This window comes from Pelophylax lessonae (genome assembly GCF_965119305.1).
Source record: "Pelophylax lessonae genome assembly, chromosome: 4".
In the NCBI taxonomy this organism is placed as follows: Eukaryota; Metazoa; Chordata; class Amphibia; order Anura; family Ranidae; genus Pelophylax; species Pelophylax lessonae.
In genome coordinates, this window is record NC_138771.1 from 509,407,796 (window position 1) to 509,435,760 (window position 27,965).

General features: G+C 44.3%; 1 protein-coding gene across 1 annotated transcript in view; it reads right to left on the reverse strand.

Moving 5' to 3' along the window:
- SYN3 (synapsin III) overlaps positions 1–27,965 on the reverse strand; it is a 594,890-nt gene that overhangs the window by 43,525 nt on the left and 523,400 nt on the right. The window lies entirely within an intron of this gene.

A 27,965-nucleotide genomic window follows, 5' to 3' on the forward strand; every position in this document is an offset into this window, starting at 1 on the left:
TGACAAAGAAAAAAATGAAATCTTCACTTAAACTTCACATAGACTTTTGAGTTGTACAGGAAACCATTTCACCAATATCAGTTTCCCATCTGCAAACACAAACACAAAACAGCATTGGCTTTATCAGATCAGACAAATGTCAGCGGATACGTTGGGAATTCATTTCCATGGTAAATATGTTTTTTATTTGCAGTTCCCACAGTGTTTCCACCCATGCAAGTAACAAAAATAGAGCGGTTATATTGTCCGTCCACGTGTGGCACATTCCAGACCATGTGCTCTGCATTCCTTAAGATGTTACAGTGAGTCATCGGTAAGGCGTGCGATATAAAAATGTGCAAGTTTGACAGAACTAAAATCAATAATATTTTGACACTTAGAGGGTCAGATCTCTGATGGTAATGCTGTACTCCATATTTTAATGTGCGTTATCCTATAATATGGTCAAATAGAGCAACATCATGAAAAGGAAGTCATTTCAGAATCAGTTAAAGCTGAACTCTGGGCACAAACACATTTAAATATGTTCCGCAATAGCCACAAAAGATTCAATGTGTGTGCAGTTGTGCACCAAATGCCTTTACAAATCCAGATGATGCCTTGTAAAAGTAGCAGAAACATCATCACTGTGCTATCCATAGCCTGTGCAGATAACGGAGCTGTGGGAGGGGTCCAGCAGAATCCACCCACTACAGCATACCTCCCAACTTTGGAACGAAAGAGGGACATGTTGGCCCATGTTAGGGATCAGGCCTGAACATTGGCATAGATAATTGCACTGAATAAAGGGTGTGGCTTAAAGGAGCATGGTTAACTAGAATCTGAGTCTAAATATTGTATACACTGTACACTGCAGCAGAGTTCAGAGGTAATTCGTAAGTAATGCAGAGTTCAGAGGTCAGTAGTAAGGAGTGCACAGTTCAGAGGTCAGTAGTAGGTAGTGCACAGTATGGAGGTCAGTAGTAAGTAATGTAGAGTTCAGAGGTCAGTAGTAAGTAATGCAGAGTTCAGAGGTCAGTAGTAAGGAGTGCACAGTTCAGAGGTCAGTAGTAGGTAGTGCACAGTATGGAGGTCAGTAGTAAGTAATGTAGAGTTCAGAGGTCAGTAGTAAGTAATGTATAGTTCAGAGGTCACTAGTAAGCAATGCATAGTGTGTAGGTCAGTAGTAGGTAATGCGGAACATAGAGGTCAGTAGTAAGTAATGCAGAGTGTGGTAATGCAGAGTGTGGAAGTCAGTACCATAGCTCCCAACTGTCCCTGATTTCGAGGGACTGTCCCTGATTTGGAACAAAGTCCCTCTGTCACTCTTTCCTCCTCATGTGTCCCTTATTTTGGTCTGATCTAAATAGTTGGAGAGCAAGTCACCTACTTACAAACAAGTTCCATTCCAGGACCTTGTTTTAAAACTAACTTGTCCCCCCAGCATTGCTTGTGTTGGTACGGTGACCGCTGGGTTGAATGAAAGAAAACTCTGCAAACACAGGTTCACATCTTTGAAAGTTCGCAACTCGAAGGTAAGTATGTATGGGACTTAATGTGTAAAAAATGCCAGTATAAAGGAATTCTAGTGGTAAAAAAAAGTGCTTGTGGGTTTAACTAATCATTTTGTTTTTGTATAATTCTCCTTTAAGGGGGTGTGGCAGGGTGTGTGTCCTATGCTTACATACTTTTGCTAATAGGTTTCCCTCGTTCCAATCTCAAAAAGTTGGGAGGTTTGCAGTAGTTAGTAATACAGAGAACAAAGGTCAGTAATAAGCAATGCAGAGCTCCGAGTTCAGTAGCAGGTAATGCAGATTGCGGAGGTCAGCAGTAAGTAATGCAGGGTTCAGAGGTCACAAGTAGGTAATGCACAGTGCAGAGGTCAGTAGTAGGAAATGCAGAGTGTGGAGGTCAGTAGCAGGTAATGCAGATTCATGTGTAGTCTCTCATCTTGTAAATCCCTGCAGTGTGATGTAGTACTCACACTATATTCCTTACTCCCGCTGCCTCTCAGGAAAGCCTCCTTCCAACTTCTCCTGTGGTAGGATCTTCTACGCCAGCACCTGAGACCCAGCCCAAGGCAGAGCAACCCCCCCCCCCCCCCCAGACTAGGGGGTTTGCTGCAAGAGCCACCGACAGCCTCCTCAGCACTGCATCTCCATCTTTCACCCGACTCCCCTGCCAGCATGACTCATTTATATTTTAAAGCGATTGTAAAGTCTCGTTTTTTCCCCCATAAAAATAACAAACATGTTATACTTAACTGCTCTGTTGCAGTGGATTTTCACAGAGCAGCCTAGATCCTCCTCTCCCCTCCCTCCTGTTCAGTGCCCCACATCAAGCAGCTTGCTATGGGGCACCCTCCTGATTGTGAGGGAGAATCTTGGACAGCTGAGACACTCGTGGACATCGCTGGACAGAGAGAGACTGAGGGGGTTCTCACCTAGACCCCTGCCAAGCCCACCACCTGGGGAATGGCTAAGCTCCCCTAAATATGCAGAACAATTTTCCTAGCCTCCACACTCCAGCTTCAAGATCATTCTCCAACATTCTAGAACCAGGGAGAGATACCAGAGAGCTGTCTGTATGAGCCATGCTGCCCTGAACTTTAATAACCCTGAGACAATTAAAGACTCACAAGCTTAAACATGAGTCAGGATATAGTTTGCCTACTCTCACACTAGTAGCACACTACACCTGCTACACTGCTATGCCTACATAGAACAGGAACTGAACAGTAGAAAAAGTGTTCTTGTGCTTGGCTTCTGGACACAGCTCAGATCAACAGAGCGTCAAGATAGTGTTCAAGTCCTGGGACAGTGATGCTTAATCTAGGACTGTTGGAGGTTATGATTTTAGGCTGCCTGCAGGAAACTACAGGGGGGGGGGGGGGGGGGTAAAGACAAGACCAGTCACCCTGCACAAAGAGAGACAGCAGCAGTGACAGGTCTTTATTACAGGAAGCTTCTGCACAGAGAGATTACTGCACAGATCTGGAAGAAATATACATAATTCTCGTGTTTTTTTTTTTTACAATATTTGCTTATCCCAGAGTCCAGTAGTTGACTGGCTAAAAGTGTCTGTGTTGCTGTATATATTCTGTTATAAGTAATAAATTATTGCATTGATATATTTTTTAATGCTAGGGTAATGAAGAAACCATAGCGGGAAATAGCACTGGTTATAGAGATATGATTCCTGTAGTATTCTTTTTCCATCATTAGGAATACGTAAATGCTTAAAAATGTGTATTTTAGTCATAAATCCCTCATTGTCCTCCTTATTCAGGGTGTGACATGAGTGGAACTTTTGCTTACATAGTTTTCTGATGAAAGGTGGCATTTTCAATCCCAGAAAGGTGGGAGGTATGATTCAATAACGCCCCTGCAAGTAATCATTACTAAATCTGAGTTTACCAGCTGAATACGAGTCCTACGCGGAGGCTCATTCACTGAAGCTGTCTACACAGTCATTGATCTACCAGTTACACAACATAAGTACCCAAACAGTCCATTCAGATTATATCCAATTAGGGGGCTGATACACTATGCAGTTGCTAAATGTAGATTTGACACATCATATTGTTTTTAGACAGCTTAAAGTGGACCTGTCATCTGATATATTTTCCATGCTAAGTGCACGCAGACTTAGTAGTGTGTTAGTGTAACACTTCCAGAGATGTATTACTTCGCACAGAAATTACAGTACTCTCGCCGACAACCACTTCATCTGCTTTGCTCTCCATAAAGATTGCACCATCTTTGTTCAGGTATTATCCAGGGTCACCACCTTTTTCCTGGACGGAGATGCCAGCTCAGAGATGACACAATCATGTAAATCCTGGTAACTGTGTGGTTCTTGGCTGAGTTCACAAATGTCAGCCCCTCCAGCAGCCTCTCACCTTGTGACTTGCTTTAAAGTGTTACTAAACCCAGGACCCTGCATTCAATATATCTCCCACAATATACAGAACATGGAAATGCAATTATTTTGGTAAAAATAAATTGCTAAATACCTTTTCTGGGGGGAAAAGAGTGTTGTTAAACTATGGGATTAAAGAAAGGAATTGGGACAACAGTTTGCCAGTATATCGGACTGAATCTCAAAGAAGCAAACTATGCAGCAAGAGGGGCTCAATGATCGGGGGTGTAATTTAGAGGGGAGCCACAGAAGAGCTGAGACTGAAATGGGTGCACAGTTAGGAATCTTTAAGCGTACCCAGGGAGGAACATCCAAAGTCACGTGGAGCATAGTGAGTTGGGAAATCTTCTCCGCCATGTAATATTTGGAGTTTTTTGTAACTATAAGCCCCCCACACAATCTGTATAGTTCTAGGGCATTTGTAGGCCAAACTGAAGGAGACAATTCTACTTTGGAGAATCCGTAAAAAAAGAAGGGTACTCGGATCGGTAGATTTAGAAAAAAATATAAACGTTTGGGGAGAATGGTCATCTTGACCACATATATACGGCCAATCCACAAAAGAGAGGGGAAGCACCAGGATTCCATGAGGGAAGTGATGGATCACAGGAGAGGATAATAGTTGGTTGCGAACAGAGAGGAGTAGGAGGAAGTCAGCCGGATCCCTAAATAGTGTAAGAAAGAGTTCATCCAGCGTTACGGGAAACATGCTTGGAGGTTGGAGACTGTTTGTTCCGAGAGAGTGACATTCATAGCACTCGACTTGTGGGGATTTATTTGGAGGCGCGAGATGGCAGCAACGCAAAACAGAAGATTCTGTAGGTTGGGTAGCGTTGTAATAGGGTTGGTGAGAGTTAGAAGCACGTCATCCGCGAACAAGCTAATTTTGTAAGATTCACCAGTATACGGTATTTCTGTAATATTAGGGTTGGCATGGAGGGCAATGGCTAAAGATTTGAGGGCCAGATGAAAAGGGCTGGAGACAGGGGACAATGGTGCCTCATTCCCTGAAAGATTGGAAAAGGGGCGGAGGTCTGGCCTGCAAAGCGGACAGTGTCTGTGGGGGAGGAATATAGGGCTTAGAGCCAGGACAGGATGGATTCTCAGCCCTGTATCCCCCCCCACCCCCATTGCCCCAGGATGTAATGAAGATGGTCCCAGGAGAAGTCGTTGAACGCTTTAAATTTCAAGAGAGAGGAGGAAACATGGAATCTTCTGCTGGTTCAGCAGAGAGATGTGATGGATTACCTTGTAGATATTGTCCTTCACCTGGTGACCAGGGGCAAAGCCAACCTAGTCCCTGTGTATTAGATGTTGTAAGAATCGATTAATGCGAGTGCACAGGATCTTCCCCAGGAGCTTCATATGCTTATTAAGGAGAGAAATAGGTTTGAAGCCCTGGGGAACCTGAGCTTCCTCTGCAGTTTTTGGGATCATAAAAATGTGTGTCTTAATAGGTTGGATGAGGGGAGTCCGTCCTCTATCATGCTGTTAAAATAGGCCCCCAAATGGGGAGCCAGAACCTGAGAAAACTTGCAGTAGTACAAGCCAGTAAAGCCATCCAGTCTGGAGACTTTTGAGAGGCAGACTGACTTAATGGCTTGAGCCACTTCTGACTCTGTAATGTTTGCATTTAGTGCCTCATGGGCCGACGTGAGTAATGTGGGTAGGCGAAGATCACAGAAAAAATGCATCTGTAAGATCGGTCGAAAAGGGGTGGGTTCTAATGTAAAGAGTGGACAGACAGGTGGCAAAGGATGCGGCGATTTTCGACAGGTCCAAGGTGAGATTGCCCCGTCAGGTTGGAGATGTATGGATTTGCAAGCTCTACGGGCAGTGTTCAGTTTCCTGGCCAGCAGCATGCCAGGCTTATTTGTACAGGAATAAAAATTTGTGTCTGGCCAAACAGAGGGCTTTCTCAGCTGCGTCAAGGGCCAAGAGGTCTAACTCTGTGGCATTGGCATCACAAGCTTTGCAGGTCGCAACAGAGGGGGAGGATTTCCATGTAGCGGCGGCAACTGTCATTCCAGAGGTGAAGTCTCAGATCAGCCAATCCCGTTTCCGACTGGAGGCAATCTGGCTGAGATGACCATGTAGGGTGGCTTTATGGGCTTCAAATAGAGAGATTGCCAAAGACACTGAACCAATGTTATTGGAAAAAAAAGTTTTGGATGTAAAAGTGTCTTGTGTCATGAGGAGTGAATCATTCAGTCTCCACTAGGTTGGGGGGGGGGGGGGCACTGGTGAAAAAACTAGAGGGTCATGATCGAACCAGGGACATTCCTTGGTTTTCAGGTATTGCAATCGTGAAAGCTCAGAATCACACGTGGGCACCCTGCCAGCCCTTCCCACCAGCCATGATGTGCCTACATTGCATAACAAAGCACAGAGTCCTAGTAATGGCATCACTGATTCTAAAAACAGATTTGCAATGAAAATAGAAGGGTGTTATTTTAAAAAATGTCATTAGCATGTTGATGAGGAGGAGAGAGAAAACCAGGGAAGGCAAAATATAAGCTGAATAAACTTTAGCTTTAAGAGAAACTTTTATGTAAGGGAGCTGTACTTTTATTTGAATGCTCGGCATATTTGTCTTCCTCAGTGTTGTCTTATTACAGACCTTTTGGTGGGTCACTGAGGCAGCCAGCAGTTTAGAATCTTATTCAAGGTATTTTCTGCACCTCCTCGAAGTGTACTGTCTCACAGGTTATATACACACAGCAGCCTTCCATGGATTTTATAGCAGGAGGTGGTTATATATGAAAGAACAGCAGATCCCGAGGGGAGAAGTGTTCCTCTTTCAAGTGGTTATATATGAGCTGCAAGAAAAACGAAGCCCTGGGGCTCATTGCTTTTGCGGCGTGCATTATTCAGCCTTGTGTAGACATAAGGTATGTTGCTTTATTTAACAGGATTGCCTCATAAAACAGTTGTACGTGAGGATTTGCAGGGCTGCTGATCCAAATGCAAATCTGTATGGATTCCGGTGAAATAGAGCTGACCTGACATAGCATCTCTAAAAAGAAATGGAAGCATTATGTTAGTGCATTGGTCTTTGTTGCCAAGAAATCAGTGGTCATTCAGGGAGAGAGGCTTTTCGTGTTATAAGGTCTAAAAGAATAAACTGCTTTCACACTTGTCTTTGACTCTCAATATCAACCTCATTCAAACGGGCAGCCATGAGGCAGTAAAGTCAAGTGGTTGAGATGCGGTTTTACCATCCCTTGGCCGCCAGCCAAAAGCAAACCATTTATAATAGGGCTGCACCGGCGCAACTGTCCTGAAACCGCATCACCTGTCAAATACCCACTGAAATGCAAACTGCAGGAGATCAATTTTCTGGGGAGCAGCTATGTTGGTCACACATGTGAACAAGCCCTTATGGGGACCCTAAGGTCTCCTTCACATGGGCACTTACCCACATACGCCACATTCCAGAGACAAGGATTAGCGGATTCTTGCAGGTGGAATGACAGGTTCATGAGAATAGCGTGTCTGTATAAAGTAATGGCACGCTGTATCTCTCTATGTGTGATGATCTTATCTGCAATGTCATTTTACCTTATATGTCATTCTTTGTAACCAGAGCTCACAATATACTCTTTTCTCTTTTGTGGGAATGTTTTTTAATTTATTGAATTTGTTATTTTCATATTTTGTTACCTATTAATAAAGAAGTACCTTTTAAGATATTGATATAGTCTTCACATCTCCATTCCTTTTTTGCTGCCAAAAACCCCCCGGGGGGTTGGTACTTTGGTACCCTCTTTTTCCTTTTGGCAGGCTGTTCACATTTAGCCACACACCACAGACATATTTACAGTTAGGGACAGATGCAGGGCCGGCCCTACCATTGGACCCAGGCAGAACTTTGAGAGGGGCAGCAAACTGACTCCAAAGATTTTTTTCCAGCAGTTTTGTGTGTGACAACTGCCCCCCGGGCCGCTTCACTGCCCTGTAAAAAGGCCGCCCTGCTGCCCTCAACACACATACTCATAGTATGCGGGGGTGCTCACACACAGTTTAACACCAGCTGTTAAAGACCCAAGCACACATGAAGAGCTCAGGTGTGTGTGCCGCCGGGGCGGGGTACCACCAGGAGACAGAGAGCAAAGATCCCTTTCCAACCATCTCCAACAGCAGCCGATGTTTGGGCGCAGCTTGCATTCATATTGGGTGGAACTGGAGGAGTAGATGCGACTGGCCTCGTGCCCGGCCAACCTTCTTCTGGTCTTTTGCTCATGCCCTTTGATAGGCGTGATTTTTTTTCAGGGGGGGGGGGCAGCATTTCATTTTTGGACCCATGCAGCACAATGTCTCGGGCCTGCTCTGGACAGATGTCCGAACCTGGATGCATCTGACTACGTACAGGCTCAGACATCTATCCCTAATCACAGGTAACCGCTTGGTGTGTGGTTTCATGCAAACAATGTAGCCAAAATCTCAATTAAGGATACAGAGAGTAATAAAAAGCTAGTGGGGGCTCTATTTTTCCCACTCTCTACTAAAAAGAGAGCTTTTCGTGCTCTCCATGTCCCTTATCTGGCAATACATTGTCATAGAAGCAGGAAATGAGGCAAAATCTTCTAGTCAGGGGAAGCCATGTACAGCCATGATTTGCCTATATTGCATTGAAAAGCAGAGAGATCCAGCGATGACATCACTGAGTCTTAAATAAGGTATACAATGAAAACAGAAAGGTTTTATCTAGCATTTTCGTTAGCATGTTGATTAGAGGAAAGATGAGGAACCAGAAAAGGCAGTTCCCACAACAGTAAAATCAGTCTGTACATGCAGTAAAGCATGCTTGTTATACTCACTGTGGGGTTACTCACATTGTATTGCGTAAAAAGGCTGTTTGATCCTGTCTTCTATGATCCTCCCCTTCTTTTACTGTCCCTGAACCATCTCCTGATAGAAGAGCCCTAGGACTCTGCACATGCTAAGTTTGCTGTGTATTGCTAGAGAGGGTTTTTTGGGAGGGGGCATGTGATCAGCACACGACCAATCAGCACTGTCCAGACAGAAAATCAAGGGTCATGCAGCCTGATAGGACAGTCAGAGGAGAACAAAAACTCCTCCTACAAGCTCGAAACGAGTGCTTGGCCAGACACTGATAGAAGTTACAAGCCTGCTATAAACTGCTGATGAGAAAAGGTATTTAGCAGTTTATATATATTAAGATGATTGAATTTCCGTGTTCTTTGTACTGTGGGAGACCAAATATAGTGAATGCAGGGTCCTGGGTAGGGATGAGCTTCGAGATTGAGTCGAAGCTAACTTCGACTCGAACATCGGTCATTTGATCGTTCGTCAAATGACGAACAAATGTGCTTCTTCACGGGAAATTCGAGATCCCATAATGCACTGCGCGCGGGGCATGCGTGCAGCACGTTATGTGACTGGCCAAAGCATGCACCCTGACCTCATGCTTTGGCCAATCAAATGATCTCTGCCATGATTGGACTAAAGGCAGGCTGCCTTTAGCCAATCATGGCTCAGGGGCCAAGTACACGCCCCACACTACATAAAGGCTGCCCGCGCAGCCACAGCGTGTAGAGTGATTGTGCGAGACCAGAAGAGGAACACGTTTGAGGCAGGGCGAAAATAGCTTTTTTTTGGAGTTTGTCAGACAGTGCAGAGAGACATTTCTAGCAGTGTAGGGAGGGACAGGAACGTGTTTGAGGCAGGGAGAGAATCGTTTCTTTGCAGTTTGTCAGACAGTGCAGTGAGACATTCCTACTTTCCTAGCAGTGTAGGGAGGGAGAGAGATTTGTGCTTTTTACAAGTTCAGAGATCAGATAGTGAGAAGTATATTCAGTAGTTCATACCATAGACCATATACATAGATCTCTATATATAGGGCTATCAATTATATCATATCAGGTCATTGCGTATACTGTATACCCATTACATCTTTCCCTATCTATAGGGCTATTGATTACATATCAGTGAGGGTATTGTTAATCGGTCACTTGCGTACATCCTATAAGCAGCACAGCTCATCTATAGGGCTATTGATTACATATCAGTGAGAGTATTGTTAATCAGTCACTTGCGTACATCCTATAAGCAGCACAGCTCATCTATATGGCTATTGATTACATATCAGTGAGAGTATTGTTAATCGGTCACTTATGTACATCCTATAAGCAGCGCAGCTCATCTATAGGGCTATTGATTACATCATATCAGGTAATTGAGTATCTATTGGTCAGTTGCGTATACCCTATATTGATCTGTATCAACATCATGCACGAAAGGCCGACAAGGAGAGGCCAACGCTCACAGGCTAAGAAAAGAGGGCAAGCAGCCTCTGTGTCCATTGTGAAAAGTGGTGGTCACAGTTGACATAGTGCATCCTCTGCAGGCGGGGCACGCCCGTCCTTTATTTCCGGTGCTGCCATGCTATTCAGCCACAACATGTGGAAGAGTTGGTGGAGTGGATCAATAAGCCGTCCTCATCCTCCTCGTCCTCTGACACCCACGTTAATAGTAGTTTGCCTTCCACTGCAGCTGCCAAAGCCGCCCGTTCCATAGGCTCCTTCTCCACAGCTACTCCTTCTGTCGCCCCACCATCATGCACAGAGGAGTCACCTGAACTATTCCATCATAGTGTAAGTGACATGCTGCTGGAGGATGCGTAGCAATTTAAAAGCTGTGATGTTGGTTCCCAGGTTAATGAAGGGAATAATGTGCACCTAAAGAGAGGGGGTGACAATGATGGACAAGAAACCAGCAGTCTATTGCCACAGCTGAAGCATATTGCCAAGTTTGCTCCAGTGACAAGGAGGGAGGGGATGATGAGGTCACTGACTGTACTTGGGTGCCTTACAGGATAGAGGAGGAGGGGTGGGGGGGGATAAGGAGGACGCACAACTCCAAAGAGGCAGGATGTGCTCCACGGGCCGCCATAGCAGTAGCCAACCTATTGCGTCACAGCACAGCGCTCCACAGGTGCAGGATGCTGCAATATCTCCGTGGACTCACAAAAGTTCATTAGTGTGGGCTTTTTTCAGCACATGTGCAGTAGACCGCAGCATCTGTCTAAAGCGGATCAAGCGTGACCAGAACACCAGCCGCTTGGGCATTACATGCTTGAAAAGGCATATGACGACCTGCCATGCAGTCCGTTGGCAACAGCACCTGAAAGAGGCACCAGATCAAAACAAGCATACATCACCTTGTTCCTCATCTGTGATCTCTAACCCTACTGTACCTCATGCCTTCTCAAATACCAACATTGAGAGGGACGATGGTATAGCAATGAGTGCCACAGAGACTTGCACCCAATCTGCTAGCAGTACACCACTGCTTGATTTGAGCAGCAGGCAAATTTCACTACCCCAGTTTTTGGACCGTAGAAAGAAATACTGTCCCAGCCATCCACATGCTCAGCGTCTTAATGCTAGCTTGGCCCAATTGCTAGTATTACAATTGCTGCCCTTTCATCTGGTAGACTCTGCTCCCTTTCATGAATTTGTGTAATGTGCTGCACCGCAGTGGCAGGTCCCAAAAAGGCATTTCTTTTTGTGTAAGGCCATTCTGGCTCTCTACCGTCATGTGGAAGGTAGTGTTTTGGTCTCGTTGGACAAAGCGGTCAGCTGGAAGGTGCACATTACTGCTGACTCCTGGTCCAGCAGGCATGGACAGGAACGTTGCATTTCTTTCACGTCGCACTGGGTAACTCTGCTGGCAGCTGGGAAGGATGCAGGACAGGGTTTGGTGTTGCAGCTAGTTTTGCCACCATGCCTCCAAAAAGCTGATGCTGGTTCTGCCACATTTGGCTACTCCACCACCTCCTCCTTCTCCTCCATGTCCTCTTCTGCTCAATTGTCCTCTGAAGCAGCAGTGCTCCCTAAGCGTTCAAGGGGCTACGCAAGCAGTCAGGCTAAAAGATGCCATGCTGTGCTTCAGTTGGTCTGTCTAGCAGATAGGAGTCACACCATTGCAGAGATTCTGTCAGCTCTGCAGGGGCAGGCTCAGAGATGGTTGACGCCATGAGAGCTTGAGCCAGGAATGGTTGTATGCGACAATGGCACCAACCTCCTCTCCGCCCTCCGACAGGGACACTTGACACAGGTTCAAAGCTTGGCACATTTTCTGAATCTGGTGGTGCAGCGTTTCTTGACCAGATACCCGGGCTTCCAAGATCTCCTGAGGCAGGCCAGAAATGTCTGTGGCCATTTCCGCCATTTGTTCAATGCCAGTGCTCGCTTATCTGACATTCAACGGGAATTCAACCTGCCCAACAACCGCCTCATTTGTGACATGCCCACCAAGTGGAACTCAACGTTGGCAATGCTGCAGCAGCTGCACATGCAGCAGAGGGCCATCAAGGAGTACCTGTGTGAGTATGGCACAAGGACAGGGTCAGGGGAGCTTGGCTTTTTTCGCCATGCCAGTGGCTTTTGATAAAGGATGCATGCATCGTCCTGTCACCATTTGAGGAGGCCACAAGGATGGTGAGCCGGGACGATGCATGCATCAGTGACACTATCCCTCTAGTCTACCTGCTGGAGCACACGCTGCGTGGAATCATGGACAGGGCACTTGAGGCAGAACAGCGGGAGGAAGAGGAGGACTTCCTTTCCTCACAAGGCCCCCTTTATGCAGATATCATTCCTGCAGAGCCACAAAATACACAGGAGGAAGGAGGAGGAGGATTTCGGCAGCATGGATGTAGAGGATAGCATACAGCAGTCTTCAAGGGATGGTTTTGATTCCCCAGAAACCCCAGGAGTGGTACGTGGTTGGGGAGATGTTGCTCCTGCTGACAATGTCATCCTTAGTAACCCAGAGGACTCATGCCTCCTCCAACTTATGTTGCATGGGCTCCCTGATTCTACAAAGCCTGCGAAAGGACCAGAGGATTCGTGCTATCAAGGAGAGGGATCATTACTGGTTGGCAACCCTTCTTGATCAACGTTACAAGGGTAAAGTTGCTGAGCTCATCCTGCCTTCGCAGAGGGAGCAGAGGATGAAACATATTGAGGAGGCCTTGAAAAAAAATTTGTGTACCACCTTTCCAGACACTCAGAGGCCAAAATTCTCTGGACGTGTTTCTGAGGCATCGTTCAGCCAAAAGGAGGAGCAGTGGAGAAGGCAGCCGGCTGACCAATGCCTTTAAACAGTTCTTTAGTCCTCAGCAGCACCCAGGGCTGTTAGGTTTAAGCAACCATCGGCAGCGTCTCCATTATATGGTGCATGATTATCTAGGCGCAAGAGCAGACTTGGAGACCTTTCCAGATGAGCATCCACTGGGTTAATGGGTCTTGAGGATGGACCACTGGCCAGAACTTTCTCAATATGCAAACGGACGTTCAGTGCTGCTGGAGGTTTTGTGATGGACAAAACAGTGCGTCTGTACACAGACTCTGTTGACCAGCTGACTTTTATCAAAATGAACCAGTCCTGGATCAACAAGAGCTATCAAGCCCCTGATGCTGATGTAACTGATTGAATTTGCTAGGGGTCTGCCATCCCTTGAAGACTGCATATGCTGCCGGTCCTATTCCTCTACCTTGATTCTGCTAGCTTCCAACAATGTTTTTGTTTTAGGCCTAATTTTTCTGCACTTGTATGACAGGTGCATACAATTTAAATGTCGTATGTCATTTTTAACAACGGGCCCTGTCCCTGTGCCTTGCTAACTGTGAGGGGTTACGATGTTCAGGCACCACCAACACCAAAGGCCCAATATTTTTGCACCTGTATGACAAGTACATGCAATTTCACATTTGTATGGTATTCTTACCAGCAGGTCCCATTTCTGCACCCAGCAAGAGTAACAGAGAGGGCTTGTGTACGGTGTTCAGGCACCACCAACAGCAAAGGCCCAATTTTTGGCACCTGTATAGTACATGCAATTTCAAACTTGTATGGTATTCTTACCAGCAGGTCCCGTTCCTGCACCCAGCAAGAGTAACTGCGAGGGTTTGGGTACGGTGTTCAGGCACCACCAACAGCAAAGGCCCAATTTTTGGCACCTGTATAGTACAAGCAATTTCAAATTTCAATTTCAATTTCAAATTTGTATGGAATTATTACCAGCAGATCAGTAACTGAGAGGAGTTGGTTACGGTGTTTAGGTAACACCAAAGGCCCAATTTTTGGCACCTGTATTACAAGTACATGCGATTTCAAATTTGTATGGAATTCTTACCAGCAGTTAGCGTTCCTGCGCCCAGCAAGAGTAACTGTGAGAGGTTGCGGTGTTCAGGCCCCGCCAACAACCAAGGTCCTATTTTTCTGCACCTGTATGACAAGTACATGTGATTTCAAATTTGTATGGATTTTTTAGCAGCAGGGCCCGTTCCTGCGCACAGCAAGAGTAACTGCAAGGGGTTATGGTGTTCAGGCACCACCAACAACCAAGGCCCAATTTTTCTGCACCTGTGTGACAAGTACATTTGATTTGAAATTTGTATGTAGATTTGCATATGACATTTTTTGCTTTAGAAATGTCAGTATTGCTGCAGCAGGCTACATACATCGTAGAAATGCACTACTTTACAGGCATATTCAGGGCCCCCCCCCAAGGCACAATATTTGAAGGAATTTTTAATTTTTATAGTTTCATTTTAAGCCTCATTAAAATCAGTAAATTAATGCTCCTTTAAAAACGATCGTTTTTAAAAACTTTTTTTTTATTGCTACATGTTCCCCAGGTCAGTACCTGGACCCCCATACACTTTTTTGGGGCAATAACTTGCATTTAAGCCTTCAAAATCAGGCCGTTTTATTTTTGAGGTTTGAGTCCCATAGACTTCAATGGGCTTTGTTTGTTCGAACAAACTTTTCCTCTGTTCGCGGTGATCTGGTGCGAACCGAACCGGGGAGGTGTTCGGCTCATCACTAGTCCTGGGTTGAGTAACACTTTAACCTTTAGGTTTATTGTAGTGAGAGTATCCTCTTTAAAGTCCTCTGGGGCTGATCATCTGATTGTAACAAAGGCAATGCGTTACATTCAGCACTCAAATTTATTAATGGTGCCACACTCCACCTCAAATATATCTACATGGAGATTTTGAAATTTTGCATTGTGATGATATAAAACAGTAATCAAAACGTCTTTCACTTCAAAAGGTGCAGTGACATATAAAACCTCCAAATGACAAATTACAAGAATCATATATTGTCCATATGTGTACAACCATTGGGGGTTGCACAAAGCATGAAGCATGTTTGGCCCACTAAAGTAAATGATATTTAGAAGAGCACCATAGAAAAAAGTAGATTATAATTTTAAGTCTTTTATATATATATTTCGTACTGTTTATCTTGGAAAGCACATATGGACAATATATGATTCTTGTAATTTGGAGAAATTACATGTCAATGCATCTTTTGAAGTGAAATATATTTTGATTACTGTTTTATATCATCACAATGCAATATTTCAAAATCTCTATGTAGATATATTTGAAGTGGAGCTCGGCACCATTGATATATTTAAGTCTTTGTTTATTCACATGTAAATGAGTGGGGGAGTTGTGAGCGATTCACGTAATTAATATTCACTGCAATATTTACATCACAATATTTTATATCATTTTTTCTTCGGGTCCACATAGCAGCTTGTATTATTCAATAATATCATATTATTTTAGTATATAGGGAATTGAAAAATTATTCTTACCCCTTGAAATTTTCCATTTTGTCATGTTACGTAAATGTATTTATTGGGATTTTATGTATTAGACCAACACAAAGCGGCACATAATTGTGAAGTAGAAGGAAATTAATAAATGGTTTTCAACATTTTTTACAAATATCTGAAAAGTGGGAAACCAATTGCCTTCAGAAGTTACCTAATTAGTAAATAGAGTCCACCTGTGAGTAATTTAATCTCAGTGAAGTGGAAGAAAAATGAAAAATGTTTTTTTAATTTTTTTACAAATAAATATGTTAAAAGTGTGGCGTGCATTTGTATTCAGCCCCCCTAACTCAATACTTTGTAGAAACACCTTTCGCTGCAATTACAGCTGCAAGTCTTTTTGGGTATATCTCTACTAGCTTTGCACATCTAGAGTGTAAACTTTTTGCAAATTTTTCTTAACAAAATAGCTCAAGCTCTGTCAGAGAGCGTCTGAACAGCAATTTTCAAGTCTTGCTCCTGATGCTCAATTGGATTTAGGTGTGGATTTTGACTGGGCCATTCTAACACATGAATATACTTTGATCTAAACCAGCCTTTCTCAACCTTTTCAACACAGAGGAACCCTTGAAATACATTTCTGGTCTCAGGGAACCCTGCTAAAAATAAAAATCTACAACTCATGACACATTAGTGTGTCTTGTCATCATTGGGAAGAATTACTCCCTTACAGAGAGCTAAAAGGAACAAAGGTGTCATTGGAAACTTGTCTGAGAGGCAGAAATTGACCATTGCTCAAGGAACCCCTAGAAACCTCAGGAGGAACCCTGGTTGAGAAACCCTGGTCTAAACCATTTTATTGTAGCTCTGGCTGTATGTTTAGGGTTGTTGTCCTGCTGGAAGGTGAACTTCTGCCCCGGCCTCAAGTCTTTTGCAGACTCTAACAGGTTTTCCTTTAGGCCCCTTTCACACTTGTGGACCGTTCAGCTCCACCTGTCAGTTTTTCAGGTGCATCTGAACTGATGCCCCAAGCATCTCTATGGGGCATCGGATGCCAGCGGAGACATGTCCGCTGACATCCGATCCGATCCTGTCCGTCAAATCCAGATGGATGGAAACCTTATTTTCCATCCATCTGGTGGATGGGATCGGATGAGAACGGACAGGCGGTCCGTTCTCATCCGATTCCCCCATAGAGGAGAACGGGGATCTGACACCTCTGTCTCCGCACACAGGGCGGAGACGGAGCTGTCATCTGCCTGCTCAGTGGGGGATCGGCGGATCGTTCCCCTGCTGAGCAGCACGGCTCGGTCAACGGAACAGAGCCGTGTGAAAGGGGCCTTAAGATTGCCCTGTATTTGGCTCCATCCATCTTCCCATCAACTCTCACCAGCTTCCCTGTCCCTGATGAAGAAAGGCATAACCACAACATTTGTGAAGTGCACCTGTGGATAGATTCCCCCACCTAAAGCCCGGGATCTCTGCAGCTCCTCCCAAGTTACCATGAGCCTCTTGGCTGCTTCTCTGATTATTACTCTCCTTGCCTGTCCTGTCAATTTAGGTGGACGGTCATGTCATGGTAGGTTTGCAGTTGTGCTATACTCTTTCCATTTTCAGATGATGGATTGAACAGTGCTCTGTGAGATGTTCAAAGCTTGGAATACGTTTTTATAACCTAACCCTGCTTTAAACTTATCCACAACTTCATCCTTGACCTGTCTGGTGTGTTCCTTGGCCTTCAAGATGCTGTTTGTTTACTAAGGTTCTCTAAAAAACCTCTGAAGGCTTCACAGAACAGCTGTATTTTACTGAGATTAAATTACTCACAGGTGGACTCTATTTACTAATAAAGGTGACTTCTGAAGGCAATTGGTTTCAGATATTTGTAAAAAATGTTGAAAACCATTTATTATTTTCCTTCCACTTCACAATTACGCGCCACTTTGTGTTGATCTATCACATAAAATCCCAATAAAATACATTTATGTTTTTGGTTGTAACATTGCAAAATGTGGAAAATTTCAAGGGGTATGAATAATTTTTCAAGGCACTGTAGTACACATTCAGCACTCATTTTATACTATTTAAACAAGGATACTGGAACATATCATTATCTACATGGCAGAATCAGGTAAGGCATGCTCCAAAAAGTCTCCTACATCCTTGCAATGTGTATAATTAACCTTTTGTTTTTTTGGTCGAACAAGGAGTTTTGCTTTTAAGCCGTAGATGGCAGTCAGGTACATGAAGCAACAGACAACGCAGACCTGACTTTTGTTGAAAGTTTGTTTTGGTGCCGAGGATACTTCAGTTATTTTACCACTATCTACCAGTCTGATTATCTAAACAGACACAGCTGGGAAAACACAGGACGGGAGCGCTGGAATTTTTTTCTTGCGTGTAGGAGTACCCTGCGATGACATCACTTGGCCGCTCAGACAAGCGATCATTTATTCGAAGGATGACAAAGGAAGCCGAGGTTAGGACATCAGAGTCATTATCATACTCCTGTTCCCGTTATGAAAATATTTATCTCAGTGCTGATCTGTCTGTGGGACTATGGGCCAAGACAAGCAAAGCACAAGGCATTTGTCAAATGGAAAAATACTCAGCTCTATTAGAAATTAGGCGAAAAGTATTCTCAGAGACCGGTGGGCCACGGTGACCAGAATTGTGCGTCACTGACCGCACTCCTATTATTCTTATGTCTTTAGGTTCATCCCCTAACATTGTGCAGTGCAGATTCCCCCTGATGCCTCGGTGCCCCCCCCCGTCCTCCATTCCTCTATTTAAAAAAAAAAAATTATAAAAAAAAGAAGAAAAAAGAATGGAATAAAAAGAAAAAAAAACTACTGACACCGTACACTGCTCTACTGACTGACACCATTCATTGTTCTATTGACACCAACCTCTGCCCTTCTGACACCTTTCACTGTCCTACTGACACCGTCCACTGCCCTACTGACACTCTCCACTGCCCTACTGACACCGTCCATGTTTTAATACATTTTTAAATGTTTGTTTACATTTATTTACAAAAGTGTGTGTGTCTGTGTATATTTGTGTAATTATCATTTTGTGGTGCTAAGTAATTTGTATGAAATTGGTTAATGATAACAAAAGCAGTACAATAGATTGTATATATAAAAATAGATTTCTCCTCAGCAACAATGGACCCGTACAACAATAGACTTTGACCAGCAACAACAGATCCCCCGCAGCCATCATCAATAGACCCCTGCCTCAACAGCAGATCCCTTCCAGCAACAATTGACCCCCCAGAAACAAAAGCCCCCCCCCAGCAAACCAACAATAGACCTTCCCAGCAACAATAGACCACCATGCAAATATAGAATCTCTCCAGCAACATTAGATCCCCCAGCAGACAGCATCAATAGACCCTCCAGCACACCCCAGCACCCCTTGTTATTACAAAAAGTAAATTCAGTACTGGAGCTGCGTTTCCGCTGAAAAAAGCCCTGTATTTTTATATACACTGAACAAAATTATAAAACGCAACACTTTTGTTTTTGCCCCCATTTTTCATGAGCTGAACTCAAAGACTTTTTCTATGTACACAAAAGGCCTATTTCTCTCAAATATTGTTCACAAATCTGTCTAAATCTGTGTTAGTGAGCACTTCTCCTTTGTCAAGATAATCCATCCACCTCACAGGTGTGGCATATCAAGATGCTGATTAGACAGCATGATTATTGCACAGGTGTGCCTTAGGCTGGCCACAATAAAAGGCCACTCTGAAATGTGCAGTTTTTTCATACCACACAATGCCACAGATGTCCCAAGTTTTGAAGGGGGGTGCAATTGGCATGCTGGCTGCAGGAATGTCCACTAGAGCTGTTGTCTATGAATTGAATGTTCATTTATCTACTATAGGCCGTCTCCAAAGGCATTCCAGAGAATTTGGCAGTACATCCAACCGGCCTCACAACCGCAGACCATGTGTAACCACACCAGCCCAGGGCCTCCACATCCAGCTCCACCTCCATGATCGTCTGAGACCAGCCACCCGGACAGCTGCTGCAAGAATTTCTGCAAAAACTGTCGAAACCGTCTCAGGGAAGCTCATCTGCATGCTCATCTGCATGGGCAAATGCTCACTTTCAATGGCGTCTGGCACTTTGGAGAGGTATTCTCTTCACGGATGAATCCCAGTTTTCACTGTACAGGGCAATTGGCAGACAGCGTGTATGGCGTTGTGTAGGTGAGCGGTTTGCTGATGCCAAATGTTGTGGATCGAGTGGCCCATGGTGGCAGTGGGTTTATGGTGTGGGCAGGCGTATGTTATGGACAATGAACACAGATGCATTTTATTGGCATTTGAATGCACAGAGATACCGTGATGAGGCCCATTGTTGTTTCATTCATCCACCACCATCACCTCATGTTGCAGCATGATAATGCACAGCCCCATGTTGCAAGGATCTGGACACAATTCCTGGAAGCTGAAAACATCCCAGTTCTTGCATGGCCAGCATACTCACCGAACATGTCACCCATTAAGCATGTTTGGGATGCTCTGGATCGGCATATACGACAGCGTGTTCCAGGTCCTGCCAATATCCAGCAACTTCGCACAGCCATTGAAGAGGAGTGGACCAACATTCCACAGGCCACAATCAACAACCTGATGAACTCTATGCGAAGGAGATGTGTTGCACTGCGTGAGGCAAATGGTGGTCACACCAGATAGTGACTGGTTTTCAGACCACCCCAATACAGTAAAACTGCACATTTTAGAGAGGCCTTTATTGTGGCTAGCCTAAGGCATACCTGTGCAATAATCATGCTGTCGAATCAGCATCTTGATATGCCACACCTGTGAGGTGGATGGATTATCTCGGCAAAGGAGGAGTGCTCACTAACTCAGATTTAGACAGATTTGTGAACAATATTTGAGAGAAATAGACCTTTTGTGTACATAGAAAGTCTTAGATCTTTAAGTTCAGCTCATGAATAATGGAGGCAAAAACAAAAGTGTTGCGTTTATAATTTTGTTCAGTGTACAGTATATACAGTATCTCACAAAAATGAGTACACCCCTCACATTTTTGTAAATATTTTATTATATCTTTTCATGTGACAAAACGACAAGAAATTACACTTTGCTACAATCTAAAGTAGTGACAGTATAGCTTGTATAACAGTGTAAATTTGCTGTTCCGTCAAAATAACTCAACACAGAGCCAATAATGTCTCCTTCCTCGGTGTCATGTGACTCATTAGGGTTACAAGGTCTCAGGTGTGAATGGGGACTACATAAAGGTGGCCTAGACTATAAGAAGATTGCCAAGACCCTGAAACTGAGCTGCAGTATGGTGTTCAAGATAATACAGCGGTTTAACAGAACAGGTTCCACTCAGAACAGGCCTCGCCATGGTTGACCAATGAAGTTGAATGCATGTGCTCAGTGCCATATCCAGAGGTTATCTTTGGGAAATAGACGTATGAGTGCTGCCAGCATTACTGCAGAGGTTGAAGGGGTGGGGGGTCAGCCTGTCTGTGCTCAGACCATAAGCCGCACACTGCATCAAATTGGAATGCATGGCTGTTGTCCCAGAAGGAAGCCTCTTCTAAAGATGATGCACAAGAAAGCCCGCAAACAGTTTGCTGAAGACAAGCAGACTAAGGACATGGATTACTGAAACCATGACCTGTGATACCAAGATAAACCTCTGACCAAGATAAACTTATTTGGTTCAGACGGTGTGGCGGCAACCAGGTGAGGAGTACAAAGACAAGTGTGTCTTGCCTACAGTCAAGCATGGTGGTGGGAGTGTCATGGTCTGGGGCTGCATGAGTGCTGCCGGCACTGGGGAGCTGCAGTTCATTAAGGGAACTATGAATGCCATAATGTACTGTGACATACTGAAGCAGAGCATTATCCCCTCCCCTCCCCGGAGACCGGGCTGCAGGGCAGTACTCCAACATGGTGAATGACCCCAAACACACCTTCAAGACAACCACTGCCTTGCTAAAGAAGCTGAGGGTAAAAGTGATGAACTGACCAAGCATGTCTCCAGACCTAAACCCTATTGAGCATTTGTGGGGCATCCTGAAACAGAAGGCGGAGGAGCGCAAGATCTCTAACATCCACCAGCTTTGTGATGTTGTCATGGAGAAGTTAAGGAGGACTCCAGTGGCAACCTGTGAATCTCTGGTGAATTCCATGCTCAAGAGGGTTAAGGCAGTGCTGGAAAATAATGGTGGCCACACAAAATATTGACACTTTGCACCCAATTTGGACATTTGCACTTAGGGGTGTACTCACTTTTGTTGCCAGCGGTTTAGACATTAATGGCTGATCTGTGTATCAGCTTTAGGGGCTGTGCTCTCACACCTGTGTGCTACACCCCAGCCTCTAACAGGAAACGCTATATTAACCCACGCACTGCAAGCCAGCTTTGCCCAAGCAACAATTATGTGAAGTGTTTCTTGCAGTGTGCACTATGTCTGATCTCTGTGCACAGACTTTGGCCTGTTCCCCTGACCATCCCTGTCTGCTTGTTGCCCTGAACTTTGTATTGTTCTCCTGACTATCCCTTGTGGTCCTGTACAGCTGCTTCCTCTCCATCCACCAGAGCCAGCTGTGGGTGTGAGCTGGGAGACCATGGGGGGGCCACGACCTGGAGTCAGCTGCAGCCACATCCATCCTCACCATCAGAGGCTCTGGTGAAAACCTGCTGGCTCTTCCCCTAGGGAATCTTATGTTCTAGGTCCCTGTCCAGGACTGTGGCTGTGACTCTGTGTAGCTGCTTCTCTGAGCCATCGATCCTCAGCAGTCAGCCATTGGATTCACAACCTCCCCGTCACTTGGTTCTGCAGGTGACGCTGACAGTCTCTTCTACAGTTCGGTAACTGTACAGGCAGTCCCCGGGTTACGAACAAGATAGGGATTGTGGCTTTGGTCTTAAGTTGAATTTGTTTGTAAGTCGGTATAGGTACATGTTTTTAGTGTAGCTACAGCCAAAATAATAATTTTACGTTTTTTGAATATCATAGGGAAGGATTAACATCCCTGTACCATTTGTTTTGCTGTTTGTGCCCCTGTTCAGAAGATTTCACCTCACTTTCTGTCCCTATGACAATTGGATTTTGAAAATTTGGGTTTGTTGTGGAAACAAGAATTGGTGATAAAGCTGCAGTGGAGACACCTTTTTCCCATGAGAACTCTTACAGGAGTGAATTTCCCTTCCTAGGGGTAGATTTCCTCTCACTTCCTGTTGTCTCCCTCCGTTTGTAAGTAGGAGTCGTTGGTAAGGCAGATGTTTGTAACCCGGGGAATGTCTGTAGTGGGTTTCTTGGCCATAACTTTGTAGCCAAGGATTTTCCTGAGGTTTTCTATTGGGTTTAGATCAGGACTCTTGGCTGGCCATTTCATTATTTCAATGTTTTTAGCTTCAAGGAATAGCTTTACCCGTTTTGCTGTGTGACAGGGGGCATTGTCGTGCATGAAAATTGCTAACTGATTGGGTGATGACCACAGGGAAGGAACCCCATGTTGTCGAAGAAGGTTCTGATAAAAATTTGCATTCACTCTGCCATGTAGCTGTAAGGGAGGCCCAACTCCTGCTGCAAAATAACATCCCCCAAACCATGACGGTTCCCCCTCCACCTTTCAGTGTTTCACTTGGGTTCAGTCTTTCCCCAGTTTGACATCAAACATAATGTTTCCCATCGGACCCAAATAAATTAAACTTGCTTATATCACTAAAGTAAACTGTGGACCAGTTTTCCTCTATCCATACAACATGCTCCTCAGCAAAGCTTAGTCTAGCCTTTTGATTCTTTCTGCTAATGAGAGGTTTGGTCACTGCAGAGTGGGCTTTCAGTCCAAATTATCTTAAACTGCGAGACACTGTATGATGAGACAGATCCTTACTCAGCGCTGAACTGGCGAGCAATCGCAGCTGCAGTGTTGAACTGAATGCCCATATAGCCCCAACAACACTTTCTGACAGTAGTTATCTTAAAAACTATCTGTGCATAATTCAGGCAATGCCAGATATTATCCAGTCTCACTGAGTCATATGTCAACAGCCTGGGTGAAAAGGATACACCTCCTCTAGTACACAGGTAGTCATTACATTGACTAGTAAAATCCGCTTCCCTTGAGTGCTCACCTATCATCACCCAATCATCTGCTCTCAGTCCCACCAATAAGTCTGCTAACACTATTCCTCCTTTCAAAGACCTAATGGTGCACTATGACACTGCCTGGCCACACTGTTTGCTCATTTTTCAATTATTGAAAAAAAATCCCTCCAAAATCTTTTTCCCTATAGTCTTAGCCAACACTGTACCCCCAATCATGTACTCTTTTAGAGGATTATTTTCCCTAAGTGCATTATTTATTGTTATTAATAATAACACGATGATTATTATTAATATTATTATAAAGCAAGGGTATTGAATTAAAATTCATGGACTTGCACTTGCCCCCTCTTTACATCACCCCTCCACATTACTTGCCCCCCCTATACATCACATCACCCCTTCCCATCTCTCCCCCACAACAATGCCCCCCTTTCCATCTCTCCCCAACAGTACTGCCCCCCTTTCCAGCCTCCAAAAAAAATCACTTGTCCCCTTCATATAACCCCCCAGAACACTGCTCCCGTTACATCCCCCCCCCCCCACTTGCTCTCCTTCAAATGACCCTATCCCACAGCACTGCTCCCCTTTTATATCAACCTCCAACCACTATAATGTGCTCTGATCCCTTCACATCTGCCACCCCCTTCAAATCCCACCCCACACACACAGCACTGCCGCCTTAACATAATCCCCTGCCTCCCCCCCATCCCCCTTCACAGTCATGTCCTCTTGCTTACCTTACACATAGTAGAAAGTGGCTGGGAGGCACAGCAGCAATGGATGAATCGTGGGAGCAGTGGGCTCCTGAAGTTAACTTTTCCAATTAACAAGCTAGTGATTGCTTGCCAGGGGGCCACCGAGTGTCCTAGTAACCAATCACCTGCTTTTTAATCCAGAAGGTTAACTCATGCAGTTCCCGCTCCTGCCCTTCAGCCAGTGCAGCTGTGCTTCCCACTCTCTCATTGCTATCCCCTGCTTCTCGCTCTCCTCGCTGCCTTGAGAATAACAGCGGCAGAGGACAGGGGGAAAGAAGGCTCATAAATGGCACGATCATGGGTCTGGATTGGACATCAGCTTGGTCCGGATCCAGACCATGGTCCGCCATTTAGTGATACCTGTTATACAGGATTGATAAAGCGACAACAATTTGTGAAGAACTTTACAAAATAAAGGGAGGCAGTACAGTTCAATACAATTCAAGACAAATGGATTAGGAGGGTCCTTACCCCAATTTTAGAAACATTGAACTTCAGTCTTGACCAAAGGGTTTTATTTCTGCGTCCACGCTTGGGAGCACCGTTGCGGTGATTGGAGGATCCTCATTGTATGCGGGAGGCTTACACTGAGAACTTTGGCTGTCAGTTTACCCTGAATTCAGCCTGGAGCCCTACACATGGGAGAGCCACTACAGTTTCACATAGACGCGCTTGTTCTCTGAACACAATGTGAGTGTTTAGTGTTACTTTATCTTTTAATTCTAAACAATAAACGGTGTTGCGCTAGGAGCCGGTGCGCTCTGTCTTTTTCATTTACATTAGTTTTCTTTTTTAAGCTTTTTTTCCCTCTGTTTTCACCTGGTGATCTGGCCAGTAACACACCTCCAGAGTTTCTCCACTCTGGATGAAGGAGCACATGGGCACCTTAGGACAGCAGCATTGTAATCTTGGGGGGAGGGGAGTGTTAGATGTACTAGCAGATTTAGAAACACTAAACAAATTGAAGCCAAACTCCAGTTTATACTTTATATGTGGTTACAGCAAACAATTTCCTTTTCGGATAATGGTTTTACATAAAAAAAAAATAAAAGGTGATCGTTGTAAGCACCAATGTCAGTGGTAAATGGTTTGTCTTATCTCTAACTGATACATTTTGCTGGAGAGCTTGAGCTTTTGAAAAACGACAGATTTACAGACAGGATCACCATATGAAAGAAAGAAAGCCTTAAAAAGAAAACGATTGAAGCTATCATATCTAAGAATTGGTAAACTGCAATATAATAAATGTTTGCTTTTGGGTTTAACAGCACTTAAGGTTTCCCATCTGAAAATGGGTATGGACACCCATTATTTTTATTGCTAAAAAGTATGTATTTATAAGAAAAAATGTAATTATACATATAAAATTTAATTCTCAATAATGTTTACAATTGCTTGCGAAAAAAATGGCAGTAGCACAACCGTGGGGTCCCATATTGATTGCAAGAGCTTCCAAATGCCATGTTGTATTAGCACACCTAAACTCTTGTTTTCAAATTGGGTCTGAAATCAGAATACAAAATTAGTCTACAGAAAATGTTTTTGGAGCAAACCAGCCACCGATTGCCCGGAAAGCCGATTAAGAAAAATTATAATTGTATTTAATAACACAAGCAGCACAGTGTACGGTCATGAGTCTGCTGCACCGGCTGCAATTACTCACCCGCACTGATGTGTCATTGTGAATTTTCACAAAATCGCTATTGTATCTCCCTCTAGACGGGCCTGAGAAGATGGTGGCTTCCCCCTCAGTTCCCATAAATATAGAGGGGTAAGCAAAGGACATGTACATTATGATTAATTACATATTTTATATATAGTATGATTATGGACACCACAGCACACCAGCTGTTGAAGAATTCCAAATTAAGCCCCTAACCTCTCTCTGTGGCCCCATGTATTCAAAAATATACAGTATTCTGCAAAAGTTTTAGGCAGGTGTGAACAAATGCTGTAAAATAGGAATCCTTTCATAAATATGTTTATTTTTATCAGTTTACAAAATTAAAAGTGAAGGAAGAGAAGAAAAAACTAAATCAAATCAATTTTTGGTATGACTACCCTTTGGCTTCAAACCAGCATCAATTCTTACACTTGCACACTTTGTACACTTGCACAAAGACAGAGATTATGTAGGATTGGAGTCAGATGTATGATTAACTAGGTTGAAACGTTTGCCACTGGCATCCAGGAGTGTGCTTCTCGCTTTTGGCTGCAAGTCCCTCACCCTTGTTGATCAATACCTTATCTTCAGTAATGTAAAGCTATACTCATGGGTGTATGGCGCTGTTTGGTTTCCCCTCTGTTATCCATTTTGTTATATGATGTTTACCCTGCTGTTTCTCCCATCTTCTTCTATGTTTTTGTGATTTGTTGCAAATTGAAAATAAAAATTGTTTAAAAAAATAAATAAAAAACTAGGTTGAAACGCAGTCCTTAACTGAAACAGAATTAGCTGTGTAGAAGGATTACAACTGGGTGAGGAACAGCCAAACTCTGCTACTAATGTGAGTTTGTGAAAGACAGTTTCATGTCATAGGCCATACACCATGGCAAGACTGAGCACAGCAATCAGACATAAGGTAGTTATTTTGCACCAGCAAGGTTTCTTCCAGGCAAAGATTTAAAAACAGACTGGGGTTTCAAGATGTGCTGTTCAAGCTCTTTTGAAGAAGCACAAATAAAATGGGCAATGTTGAGGACTGTAGACGCAGTCAGCCAAGGAAACCTAATGCAGCAGATGAAAGACACATCATGCTTACTTTCCTTAGACATTGAAAAAATGTCAGCAAAGAACTGACAGAAACCAGTGGGACCCACATAAATCAGTCTACTGTCTAAAAGAGTCTGGTCAGAAGTGGTATTCATGGAAGAATTGTGGCCCAAAAGCCATACCTCCGATGTGAAAACAAGGCTAAGTGACTCAACTCAGAATAATAGCATGCATAAGGAAGGGGATACACTCCAGAGATAAAGCTTTAATCCTGCCACTTTATAAAACCCTGGTTCGGCCACACCTGGAGTATTCTGTCCAGGTCTGGTTGCCAATCCTGAGAAAGGATGTGCTGGAACTGGAGAGAGTCCAAAGAAGGGCAACTAAACTAATTAGGGCAGGCATGTCCAACCTGCGGCCTGAGGGCCGCAATGCGGCCCACTGCCCCCTGACAATTTTTTTTTTGCTGTGGAGGAAGGAAGTCAGATCGGGGGCATGGCCACAGCAGCTGCCAACTAATGGTAGGCAGAGGCTGCCTCAGAGGGGAGGGGGGGAGCATGTGCAGTGTTTCTGACTCCTACCACCATGACCATTTTAAATCACTGAAGTGGTCATGGTGGTTAGAGTGTTCCTTATTATCGCTCAGAAGAAGTAAACCTCTGTATACTGATTCCATTTCATTTGATCATCCTCTAGTAGTGTTAAATTAGTGCGGGGGGGGGGGGGGGGGTGGCGGCGCGGGAAGGGCACAGCAGCATTTTATTACTTATATACCTTAACTATAGTATATATTTTATATGCGTCCTGAGAACATTTCTCTACACTCAATGTGGCCCAGAGAAGCCAAAAGGTTAGACACCCATGAATTAGGGGATTGGAGGAC